Here is a 14,186-nt window from a genome sequence, read left to right as displayed (position 1 = left end):
TGCCCCCATCATACCCTCCACACTCCACTCCTGTACATACTGCCCAGTGTCATACTCTCTGCACTCCTCTCATGTACATACTTCCCACTTTCATACCCTCCACACTCCTCTCCGGTACATACCACCCTCTGTCATACCCCCCACACGCCTCTCCTGTACATACTGCTCACTGTCATACTCTCCACACCCCTCTACTGTAAATACTGCCCACTTTCATACCGTCTACACTCCTCTACGATACATACCACCCTCTGTCATACCCTCCACACTCCTCTGCTGTGCATACTGCCCACTGTTATACCCTCCACACTCCTCTCCTGTACATAGTGCCCACTGTTAGACTCTCCACATTCCCCTCCATCACCTGCAGATACTTCACAGTTTTATACCATCCATACTCCTCTCTTACGCCTCTTACCCACAAAAACAGTTCTTTAAAATTATACTGAGTATCTTTAATATTACTAGCTTTAGAATGGGCACACTTTTGTTAGTTCAACTAAAGGAAATCTTCTCAGTCCTCATATTTGTTCTGCCCATTGTTAGTACTCATTTAATGTTGTGATTTCTACTGTGATTTTATAGAGGAACATAGGGGATCTCAGCTTCTCTAAATATAGCACTAAAAAAAGTGTCCCTTAAAAATATTTTTGAAATGTTGGCAACTATGCACTTAGGCACTGCCCAAGGTCCACCGGGTCAGTAGGGGGCCCCATGAGAGGCTCCTGGGATCCTGTGATAATAAAGCGGTGGTAAACTTCACTAACATTACTACTTCTTAAAGGCCCTGAGGTAGGTTATGCCATAGTGTACAAATATACACAAATATACGAGAGCAAAACATTTGTGGTGCTTGGAAACTTCCAACGAACAGTAATAACTTGTAGTTATCCACAGAGAGTCCCCAGATTTTGCAATAGTGCTGCAATAGGGCATGCTTAGCAGAAATGTTTAGGTAACACACTATATCCGGCCTTGGCTTAGATTGCTGGTTGTTTGGGGGACCATCTAGTGTGCACATTCCACCACTCAGGGGTAGCGGAGTCCTAGAGCCTTAGATAGTAGGTGACTGCAAATCTCCATTAAAAAATGGAACTTGAAAGACTCAGGGAGACCTATAATGTGCAGGTTATTCCTGCGTGACCTTTTCTCGAGGTTTTCCACCTTGTCAATTAAAAATTGTGGTACCGCCCATCTGAATAGAAGAAGAGGTCTGTACCTGGAGTAGTTGGAGTAGTTGCTCTTCTACTCATGAAATTTGCCTCTCAGGTTCCTGAAGACAGAGTAGTAGTGCCCTCGGATGGGATGATGGTGGTCATCTTGGATACCATGTCAGCCTCTGGGTCCGCTTCCCTGCGGGGACCCTGTGAGGAATGGGGAGAAGTGCTCTCCAGAAAAGGTCCATTTGGCTCCTGGGAGCAGAAGAAAGTAATCTGCTCTGGGGACCGGAGTTGTGGCTTGGCAAGGTAGGTTTGTCGGGGGCGGCAGGAGCTGAATGCTCTCTCTTACAATATAAAATATTTTAATATAGAGAATAAAATCACACCAAACATGTATATCATGTTTGACAAATATTAGTTCTTGTGTAATGTTAAAGTGGTATTAAACCCAAAAACAAAAACATAACATATTTCAGCTTACCAGTGTTTAGATGAATTGTCTGCATTTGCTTTCTTTTTGGTCTTTTTTCCTTTATTTTCACCTGATGATAGGGCCAATAAGTCTGTTATTTTTTAGCTTAATTTAACAGACCAGGCTTTCCAGCAAAAGTGGCAATTAGAGGGTTGAGACAACCATTTAACACAGACAGGGGTGCTTATAATGGTAAGCTTAATTTTTGGAAATCTTTCATACTAAAATGAAGAAAAAAAAATGTTGCTTTAACTGGTAAAGTGTTAACTTAACGGCCACAGACAGCAGTGATTATTATTTTCTGATGGCTGGGAATCCTCTTGCTGTCAGAATATTATAGCACAGTGGGAGGGATTTCACCATCAATACTAAATGTGTTGATGGGGGAACCAAGCAATTTTCTTTCCTTCAACCCTTGCTTGAAGGAAAGAAAATTGCTTAATGTATGGCTAGCTTTACACATGCCATAGATTATTCAATTTTCTTTTTCTTCCACCATGGGTGGAAGGAAAAAAGTGGCTTAATTCCCCTATCAACAAAGTGAGCATGCCAGTGTGCTATTGTGCTCTGCTAGTGAGGAGCCTTTATTGCCAGAAGAATACAATTGTTGACTAGCAGGACTAATTGTTCAGAAAAAAAACAAGTCTAGTCAAGCCACTGCCCTCTCCTCAGATTGACAATGCTGCTGTCCAAGGATGTTTCCATTGTTCCTCCATCCAGAATGGAGACACCTAAAGACAGGAAGAGGGTTACTGGCCAAATCAAAGTTGGGAAACACATTCAGTCACCACATATAGGGATTGCTGAGCTGTTTAACACTGGTTTAAGGAATCTCCAAAGCAAAATTTAATTAAAGTGAAAGGGGATTGAATAGTTATGATAATCTTGGCAACGTTCCACTAAATTAATTAATTTTAGACTATTTGTTTATTAGCAAGCATCAGTAATGTTATGTAAAAACTAAAATATTAAAAAAAATCAATCAGTAATGCTACTATGAGCAGGCAACATTTAGAACAAAGGATGCAAAAGCTGATATAACTGCAGAAGCAATATACAGTATTTTGAAACTTTCCACAGTAATATAGAGTTTCTTGAATATTGAAACTATGATACATTGCTCACATATTTGATATGCTTTTCACTTTAATAAAAAAAAATGCTATATAAATAAACAGTTCATAGAGAAAAAAATGTAATCTGATAAATAAATCTTGCAACAGAAGAAAACATTTCAATCTCATAGTTTTAACTCCTAATATTAAAAAAAGTGGTGAGTTAATACATCTGATTCATATCATCAACAAAATTACAATTTTCCTATGTTTGCTTCTGCTCCAAAGTTATTAATTATTAAAAGGTTTACATCGAACTCAAACTTGGCTGTACATTTTATTGCATCCTAGATTGGTTTATTAAAGTATGCCATTATGAACTCTTTTTGTAATATCAAGCAAAATACTCAGGGAGACTGAAGGAGACAGAGCTTTAAAAAAGAATTAAAAACAAAACAAAAGAACAAATTAAATATTAAATAACTGTCTTCTAAATGCTTTATAAGTCAGATAACAGCAGTAGTAATTGATCTTGCAGGATATGGACAGGCTACCAAGTCATCTATGTAGATTTTTAATTATGATTATAAAACAAAATTATACTTTAGTAATTTTTCACTAGTATTTTGAAGACAGATAGCCAGATTCAGGTAGCGTTACACCGGCGTACCAGTAGATACGCCGTCGTAACTCTGAATCTGCGCCGTCGTATATTTAAGTGTATTCTCAAATTGAGATACGCTTAAATGTTTCTAAGAAACGACCGCCGGCGCCGTCATATCTTAGCTGTCTATTTACGCTGGCTGCTAGGGGCGTATACGCTGATTTATGCCTAGAATGCGTAAATCAGCGAGATACGCCTATTCACGAATATACGCTTGCCCGTCGCAGTAAAAATATGCCGTTTACGTAAGGCGTTTTCAGGCGTAAAGATAAACCACCAAAAAGATGGCCCAGCCAATGTTAAGTATGGACGTTGGAACCGCGCCAATTTTTTTAATTTTTACGTCGTTTGCGTAAGTCGTCCGTGGATGGGGCTGGCCGCAATTTACGTACACATCGAAAGCAATGAGTCTTTGCAGCGTAATTTGGAGCATGCACACTGGGTTACGCCCACGGACAGCGCATGCACCGTTCGTTCAAAACTTCATTTACGTGGGGTCATGCTTTATTTACATAAAACATGCCCAGCTATTCACAATTTGAATTAGGCGCGCTTACGCCGGCACATTTACGCTACGCCGCCGTAACTTAGGATGCAAGTGCTTTGTGAATACAGCACTTGCCTCTCTAACTTACGGCGGCGTAGCGTATAAAAAGATACACTACGCCTGCTTAACGTTAGGCACGTCTACCTGAATCTGGCTAAGAATGTTTTTCTTTTAGAAGGACTGAGGACATGTATTTTACTCAGGATACAAATTTCTATATTTTTATTATCGATCATATTAACAAAGCATTGTGCTTTTTTTTATTTACTTATTACCAAATGTATGGTTATTAATATACCTCTATTTATATTTTAAGAGAGGAAGACAAAGCAAACAAAGCAGTGCAACTGAGCTTTGGTAAATTTAATGTATATAAAGTCTTTTTAAACCTGCAGCTTTCGTTAAAAGAACAGCTAATAGCTCATTCATTGCTGTAATACACAGTAAAACATGTAAGTTCCCACATTTTTCTGCAATGCACATGTCAGAATGACATGCAGGTATTCATTTTGAATGGTATCCTAATGCCTAGTACACACTTTGCACGCTAGTCTTATATCTAAGATGAGAGTGCTACTAAGAGCCCATTCACACAGGGGCAACACGACTTCCAGCATGACTTTGGGAGGCAACTTGGACACGACTTGAGTATGAATCATCAGGCAACTTACAAGGCAACTTCAAGTTTCCTCCAGGACAGTACAAGGCAACTTCAAGTCGCCTCCAGGACAGGAGGTTTTCCAGTGGCCAATCAAACAACAATCAGCTCTGTGGGAGGGAGGGGTTTGCCTGAGAAATGTATGTTATCTTCCTGATTTGATGCTTCAGTTAAGACAGTGATCTGACTTCTGAGGCGACTTCCATTGAAATCAATGGATACAAGTTGCCTACAAGTTGCCTAGAAGTCAACGGCGGATCCAGGGGGGGGGACAGGGCAATTGCCCCCCTAGACAATCATATCACATTGGCTTTAAAAAACAAAAATATAGATATATATTTTTAACTGCTTTGCGGTGCCTGCAGCTGCCGCTGCCGAGTCTCTCACTCTCTCTCATCACCAGGGATGGACTGGCCCAGCTCGGTAGGCTGCCTGTCCTGAGGCTGCTTTGAGCTGTAGCTGACTGCAGCGCTCCCCCTCTCTCCTGTGTGTATGACACCGGGCATCTCTCGCTGTGTGTGAGAGCTGGGTCTGTGTTCGGCTGTGCTGCCTGTGCTAGACCTGCTTGTTCGATAGTAGATGGAACACTGATTGAATCAGTGTTTTGTCTATCACACAAGCCCGTCTAGGGGGGACCTTGCTAGAGCACACTGCCCTGCCAAGCACAGACCTACAGCTCCTGTTTGTTCCATGACACACGTCGGGAGAGGAGATACCTGCTGTGTGTGATCGAGACAATGCCATGATGAGTGCCATGCACAGTGGGGCTTCATTCATATACAAAAGTGGGGCTGCATTAATATACAACGTGGGGCTGCATTCATATACAAAGTGGGGCTGCATTAATATACAAAAGTGGGACTGCATTCATAGACAAAAGTGGGACTGCATTCATAGACAAAAGTGGGACTGCATTCATAGACAAAAGTGGATCTGCATTCATAGACAAAAGTGGGGCTGCATTAATATACAAAAGTTGGGCTGCATTAATATACAAAAGTGGGGCTGCATTCATATACAAAGTGGGGCTGCATTCATATACAAAGTGGGGCTGCATTCATATACAAAGTGGGTCTGCATTAATATACAAAGTGGGGCTGCATTCATAGAAAAAAGTGGGACTGCATTCATAGAAAAAAGTGGGACTGCATTCATAGACAAAAGTGGGACTGCATTCATAGACAAAAGTGGGACTGCATTCATAAACAAAAGTGGGGCTGCATTTATATACAATAGTGGGGTTGCATTTATATACAAAAGTGGGGCTGCATTTATATACAAAAGTGGGACTGCATTCATATACAAAAGTGAGGCTGCATTCATATACAAAAGTGGGGCTGCATTTATATATACAGCGGGGCTGCATTCATATACAAAAGTGGGACTGCATTAATATACAAAAGTGGGGCTGCATTCATATACAAAAGTGGGACTGCATTCATATACAAAAGTGGGACTACATTCATATACAAAAGTGGGACTGAATTTATATATACAGTGGGGCTGCATTTATATACAAAAGTGTGGCTGTATTTATATACAAAAGTGGGACTGCATTTATATACAAAAGTGGGACTGCATTAATATACAAAAGTGGGACTGCATTAATATACAAAAGTGGGGCTGCATTCATACACAAAAGTGGGACTGCATTCATATACAAAATTGGGACTGCATTCATATACAAAAGTGGGACTGAATTTATATATACAGTGGGGCTGCATTTATATACAAAAGTGGGGCTGTATTTATATATACAGTGGGGCTGCATTTATATACAAAAGTGGGACTGCATTTATATACAAAAGTGGGACTGAATTTATATGCAAAAGTGGGACTGAATTTATATACAAAAGTGGGGCTGCATTGATATACAAAAGTGGGGCTGCATTAATATACAAAAGTGGGGCTGCATTAATATATAAAAGTGGGACTGCATTTATATATAAAAGTGGGGCTGCATTTATATACAAAAGTGGGACTGCATTAATACACAAAAGTGGGGCTGCGTTCATATATACAGTGGGGCTGCATTCATATGTACAGTGAGGCTGCAATGATGGGCACTGATGAGGCTGCATTGATCTCTTGTACCATGTCTTCAGTCTCTGACCATCTCTTGTACCATTTCTCCAGTCTCTGACCATCCCTTGTACCATGACCATCCCTTGTACCACGTCTGCAGTCTCTGACCATCCCTTGTACCATGTCTGCAGTCTCTGACCATCTCTTGTACCATGTCTGCAGTCTCTGACCATCTCTTGTACCATGTCTGCAGTCTCTGACCATCTCTTGTACCATGTCTGCAGTCTCTGACCATCTCTTGTACCATGTCTGCAGTCTCTGACCATCTCTTGTACCATGTCTGCAGTCTCTGACCATCCCTTGTACCATGTCTGCAGTCTCTGACCATCTCTTGTACCACGTCTGCATTCTCTGACCATCTCTTGTACCACGTCTGCAGTCTCTGACCATCTCTTGTACCACGTCTGCAGTCTCTGACCATCTCTTGTACCATGTCTGCAGTCCCTGACAATCGTCTACAAACTATGGGATAGATTCATGGCATTTATATTTAAATATTTTTTACTAGTAATGGCGGCGATCATTGATTTTTTTAGCGGTACTGCAACATTGCAGCGGACACACCGGACACCTAATTGAGTTCTGTAAGCAACACCTTATTTTCTGGCAGTGCCCCTCCCGAGACTAGACTCTGGATCCGCCCTTGCTAGAAGTTGGATTGAAGTAGTACAGGAACCTTTTCTGAAGTCGGAGCGACTTCAGTAGTGTACATTAAGACGGCTCCCATTCACTTCCATTAATTTTCTCGACCGCACGACTTGGGGCAACTTGGGGCGACTTGAAGTCGGATCCCAGGTCGCCCCAGTGTGAACCAGCTCTTAGGGTAAAATTCTCATAGAGAAAGTTCTCATACAACAGAATACAACTTCTTGTATACATAGCTACGTTTCAGCATGGAATCAGAAATTACGTAAATGTATGTTTGACTCCTCTTCTAGCAACGCCTAGAGCGATACATGTTGGGAGTGCCGAGGAGTTGTTGTGCTCTTTCCATACTTCAGTTTGTTCATAATTTACATTTGAATTGTCAAAATGCATTACATTCCAAATGAAATGAAATATTTCACTATTCAAACTGCTGTTCTTTGAATTTTGGCCATCAAACAAGTGTTTGAAAAGAAGAAGACAAGCCGAAGGATATGAAAATTCACCATAAGCTCAGGAATTTCACTACACACATATTTGTTACATTGTTATGTGCACTTCTCTTTGGTAGCAATTAATGTTGCACTGTGTGCATTTATTTGGGTTTGGTATTCAGTGTACTTGTTGTCTTACACTTTTAATCAGCCACTTGGCCTATTGCATGTTATGCACTTACAGTATATGTTTTCATGTTGTTTGAATGAAAAATATATTGAATTCTATCATTGTGTTTTCTTGCTCTTATTCTGATGGTTTGCTATGCCAATTGCTATTTTCGTTTTGGTTTTTGGTCAAGTCTAGTAAAAATAAAAGGGCCAGATTCACAAAGCACTTACGCCGGCGTATCTCCCCTTTTGTGAGTTGTGCGGCTGGTAAGAATGATGCTGTACTATGTTGCTGTGACTAGAGAGCCTGCCATGCTCTCTGTCTCTGTGCTTACCGGTGCCATCTAGGTTTTGCACATGGCGGGGGTGCTGGAGAAAGTCCATCATTTTGCTAATCTGCCAGGCGTCTTTCCTCTAGACATGTCCCCAAGGTGTGCCCGACCCTCTAGGAACAAAAAACGGCGTTGAGATATTAGCTCCGGTATGTCCGTGGATGACGGAGCTCTCTCACACTGTGCCCATACTCCTCGGTCGCTGGCCACGCCCCCTCACAGAGGTTAGGTTTACAAGACAAAGAAAGAGCTCCGGGCAGGCTATATTTTGTTTTAATACAACCTTTGTCAAAGGTTCTTATGGCTACAATCATGGTACACTATTAGAGTTCAATAGGCCAGTAACCACAGACTAAAATGAGCTATGCTCCCAAAGAAGCACACCATCAAGCACTTTCATAAATACCTATAGTCAGCTCTGACATTGTAAAATCTGTCCATATGGTTTATAGCACATGATGACACCAATTCAAGTTACCAAAATAATTTAATTAAATTATTAAAGAAATTAAAGGAAACCTTTAACGTGTGACTTAGGTAGATTACCATTGAAGACGAAGACCTTTTTTGATAATGATTGTCAACTGGCTATCATGTTAGTTATAGTTTCCTGAATTGAATACTCTATGGCAGGGATATGCAATTAGCGGACCTCCAGCTGTTGCAAAACGACAAGTCCCATCATGCCTCTGCCTCTGCCTCTGGGTGTCATGCTTGTGCTGTCAGAGTCCTGCTATGCCTCATGGGACTTGTAGTTCTGCAACAGCTGGAGGTCCGCTAATTGCATAGTCCTGCTCTATGGGGTTGATTTACTAAAACTGGAGAGTGCAAAATCTAGTACAGCTGTTAATGGAAGCCAATTAGTTTCTAACTTCAGCTTGTTCAATTAAGCTTTGACAATAAAACCAAACAAACGGGAAGCTTTTTGGTTTCTATGCAGAACTGCACTGGATTTTGCACCGGTTTTAGCAAATCAACTCCTATGAGTCAGTGACCCACAGATCAGAAGTTCTACTTTTACTTGATATTATTGATATTCAGTATACTTGTCCTAAGTGAATAACTCTGAAGCCAAAGATTTAAGACAGTAATTATGTCTTTTTTTTTTCAGTTGGAGTCAATGATGGCACCCTATATATGACATATGATGGTTTTCATTAAGAAGTAGCTATTTTTTGTATAAAACACAGATCTCTAGAGAAAGAAGTATAGGATTGTATAGTATTTCAATGCATTACTGTATAGTAGATTGCAATGCTTTTTGAAAATGGACATGAAAGTGAGAAAGCGAATGTCCGTTTAATAAAAAAAAAAGTAATATTGTAGTACTTATCCTATTCTAAGGATTACACAAATCCATATAACACCTGTGGAAGATAATGTTCTTACAGAGCAAAGTGTCTCTTGATTTCAGCATCACTTCTTCAAAGGCTCAAACCTCATTCTCCCTCTGTCACTTTGCCCTCCTCAATTTCCATCTGCTCTCTCTTAATGTATTGCAAAGTAAGTTTTAAATCTAAACTCCAGCTGGCTGAGGCTTCTAATAGCATTTATCCATAGCTATTGTCGCTTTCAAGTTTTGCTTTTTATTAAAACTCTAACATTAAACACTTATTATATCTGCTCTAAGTTAAAAAGAAAACCTTCAGGGGGTAAGCGACATTCAGAGACATGACCAGCTGGTAATTCCATGTTTTATGGAGACTGCTTAAAAAACATGAAAACAAGTGCTGACAAATGTAAATGAGTAAGTATTATTAGCAGGCATATGACCTCTTATAACAAAGGTCTTATTAGGAACAATCATGAAAGGCCTAATGCATAAAATTGTAAATAAACGTACAGTATATCTTAACTCGTGTCTCTTCATATTTTTTTTCTGTAAAATGTATGACATTGGGTTTTATCCTAAGTCACTTCATTGACAATGAAACAGTATATTTTATCCCAAACTATATACTTTATAACAAAGTATACATTATTTTATATAAGTTATTTTAGCAAAATTTAAGAAACAAGAAAATTACAAATTTCTTACTCAAGGACATGCACTACATAGATATTTATATAAAACACAAGAAATGTTAGGTCATTCTATGCAGACAGAACTCTGGTGCAAAGGAGATCCCTGTTATATCTGTTGGTTGGACTTTGGGGTCTATTTATAAAAAAAATTGCTGTGAGAATGCCTCAAGCATTCACACAGACAACACAAATAATCCTCATAATTTACCCAATATGTTTATTTCTGATAAATATCAGCTCCATCTGGTGGAAAATTATCCCATTATGGCCACTAGATGAAGCTGATGATCATAGGAAAAAAAACATGTTGGGCAAATTATGGGGATTATTTGTGACAGCTGATTGAATACTTGAGGTTTTTGCACAGTCATTTTTTGTGTTTATTATTTAGCAATAAAAAAAGTGAGCTTGCAAATATATATATGTGCTAAACATTAAACAGGTTCCTTTTCAGATCAGCATTACAAATACTCTCAACATTCCAGAAAGGCCTCTTATTCCACGTACACACCATTGGAAATTCCGACAACAAATGTTCGATGTGAGCTTGCTGTCAGAAATTCAAACTGTGTGTAGGCTCCATTGGACATTTGCTGGTTCTCAATTTTTCCGACAGCAAAGGTTCTTGTCAGAAATTCCAATCGTCTGTATGCAATTCTGATGCACAAAAATCCTACGCATGCTTGGAATCAATATGACGCATGCTCTGAATCATTGAACCTCATTTTCCTCGGGCTCGTCGTAGTGTTGTACATCACCGCATTCTTGATGTTCGGAATTCCCGACAACATTTGTGTGACCGTGTGTATGCAAAACAAGGTTGAGCCAAAATTCAGTCGGAAAAAAATATGATCATGTGTATGCGGCATTAGTCCTTGGTGAATAGTTTAATGTCCCACTTAACCCTCTACATGAAAAACATCTTCTAGAACTTCCACCATGCCATACAAAGCACTGCGTGCAATTAAAACACTCCTCCACACTTCTGGTGTATGCTATTATACTAATGTAAAAGACTACAAATTCTACTCAGCCCCACACGATCGCTATTCTAGACTTGACTACCTATTCCTATTGCAAAGGGACTTACCGATGCTTATCTCAGCCACAAAAGATCCCATGTATTTATCAGATCACCACCCTATATCCATGTCCATAGAATTCACAGACAAACCATCGAGATCCTCGATATGGCGCCTAGATCCCTCTCTACTCACAGACAAAAAGTGAGCTTGCAAATATATATGTACTAAACGTTAAACAACTTTGCCATGTTCAACACCTTGACTAACCTACAAATAAACTTCTCAAAATCAGAAGCGCTGAATATCTCTCTAATGAAATTGCACAATATCAATCAAGCTTCCCATTCAGATGGTGTCACAACTCGATAACTTATCTTGGGATCCAATTACCCGCTCAATTATCCGACTTGTATGCCAAAAACTACCTCCCGATCCCTCAAAACATTCAGAAAGACCTGAAGTCCTGGTCGATGGGCCTTTTCTTGTGGTTTGGTAGAGCATTAATAATTAAAATTAACATCCTCCCGAGAATACTATATGTTTTACAGACAATTCCCATAAAACTGCCTCAGGCCTTCTATGCTTCATACCGCAGAGCCTGTACAGACTTTGTGTGGGGTAAATCACAGCCTAGATTAAGCTTTCAAAAATTAACTCTACCCAAATTAAAAGGTGTCATAGGTTTTCCAGATATTGCCAAATACCATTGGGCATGTCAATTAACAAGAGTAATAGACTGGAATGTTCATACTCATACTAAAGCATGGATAAATATTTTAGGGTAAGATGTGGCCCCGTCTCCGTCCCCACCAGTACATCACATGTCCCTCACTCCACCTGACGTTTCGTCACAAACGTGCATCTTCAGGGGTGGCCCTGAAAAAGGAACTTGAGTCAGTGGAAGAAGTTTCCCTTCATTTCGCTTGTATTGGCCCATTTGATGACTAGGAGGATTCGTGGATATCACCATCTCTCACATTATCTACTGTGTATACCCCATTCACTGATGGTAAGGGTCAGTTATATTGGGTGCTGGTGACAGTCTTTCTATCCCTATCGCATGGAATATCTTCAATGGTGTCTTTTGATCTGATCGATCTGGCATTTCCCGAGCATGAATACTTCTATATATGAACTTTAATGAAATCTCTATATATGAACTTTTTGATCATTATCACTTTTTTTTGCGCTACACCTCTTACCCTATAATAGTTCAATATAGTGTTAGCAGCTGTTTTTTATTCATTGTCCTGTAAGCACAACAAGTTTTTTTTTTATGGATACATATTGAACATGCATTCTCCTCTATACCAGTCCGCCAACTTCCTTGGACCGCCTCAATACATGTTCCACTAGAGTGCAAACAACACCCCTTAATCATCAACACATTACAAATCTTCAAGAAAGCATGCCACCGATTCAAAATGTCCTCATCACCGTGACCACTAACTCCCTTCCGTAACAACCCGAAAATCCCACCAGGTCTAGCTGACACTTTCCTCCCAGAAATCTGGCCTAGCACTGACATTCGGGCAGAACACTTTTGCTCTGGAGACGCTTTTCTATCCCTGCCCACATTATCCACGCAGATGTATGGACAATCCTTCCCGTTCTGGACATACGTTTAACTCCGACACTTCCTTAATGACCCCCAATCACGCTCTGAAGTTTGAAGTCATTACACAGAACCCCAAGGACATCTGATCTCAGCCATGTATTTAATCCTATTTTCAGACCACAGACCAAAATCCAGTATAGCGAGCCTTTAATGGAAAAAATAACTCAATTAACCTCTCAGAAGAGGACTGGGAAAATATATATTCTTATATCCACAAGGGAACAATCAATGTATCTGCACAGGAAAATGGCAGGAAAAGCCTTGTTGATGGCTTTGAGCCGAAATGCGTTGAGTACCCCATACTGCTTTTTATGATTTATATTCACGTGATTTTATTGTAACTTTTTTCAAATAAAGCCATCACGGTTTTACTTTTTGACTTGCACCATTGGAGCAATTTCTTTCTTCCTTGCGCATGCTGTGATTCATGAGTGTGGCTTTTCCCATCATTGGCCCTGACCATTGGGGTTCGTGTCCTGGAGAGAGCATCTGACAAGATTGGTTCCAACATCTACAGTGGAGTGACCATCCGACAGAGCCATCCATTTGCACAGAACCCAGGGTCCGCAGTGACCACCACGCCCTACCTGACTTGGTGTTAGTACTAACACACAAGTCCATCACAGCTGGTAAGAGTATCCATTTCATTTATATATCATCTTGAAGAATTGCTACAGACAATCCTCTACCATTGTCTTACTTATTTGAACCCAGATCTCCTGTGAAGCATTCTTCCACCAGGAAGCATTTCCATGAACTCTCTCCACTGATTATTGAACTCTTTCATTACACCTGTTCAGTGTTTTCACCTGTTCGGTTGTTAACACACACACTGATTGGATGTTGAGTCAATCTTCATTCACAAATTTTACTATTTGTGTTCTTTGCATTTGTCTACGTGAATATGTTAACACTTTTCACTCATTATTAGCGCTGCACTTTCTTGTTTTTGTTTGCTTTGGACTTTGTTTGTTTGTGTGCTGGCTGCTTTTAGGTTCACCACTTGTTTGTTAGCGCAATTTTTTCCCCCAATATTTATTCTCTAGATGGTACAAGACCCCCCTTAGACTACATAAAATTTCCCCCACTAAACCCCCGAACTGTTGGAGATGCTCTGACAAAGATGTCTCACACCTCCACATATGATGATCATGTCCCTCAATCCAAAATTTCTGGAAGGAGGTCCACCACCCCAATACTCACATTACCACATACCAGATAGAATTTTCCCCAGCCCAAATGCTCCTACACCACCAAGTGTATCTCTACACCTTTTGAACGCCACAAAAATATGT

The sequence above is a fragment of the Rana temporaria genome, chromosome 4, assembly GCF_905171775.1.
Source record: "Rana temporaria chromosome 4, aRanTem1.1, whole genome shotgun sequence".
In the NCBI taxonomy this organism is placed as follows: Eukaryota; Metazoa; Chordata; class Amphibia; order Anura; family Ranidae; genus Rana; species Rana temporaria.
This window is presented reverse-complemented; position numbering follows the sequence as displayed.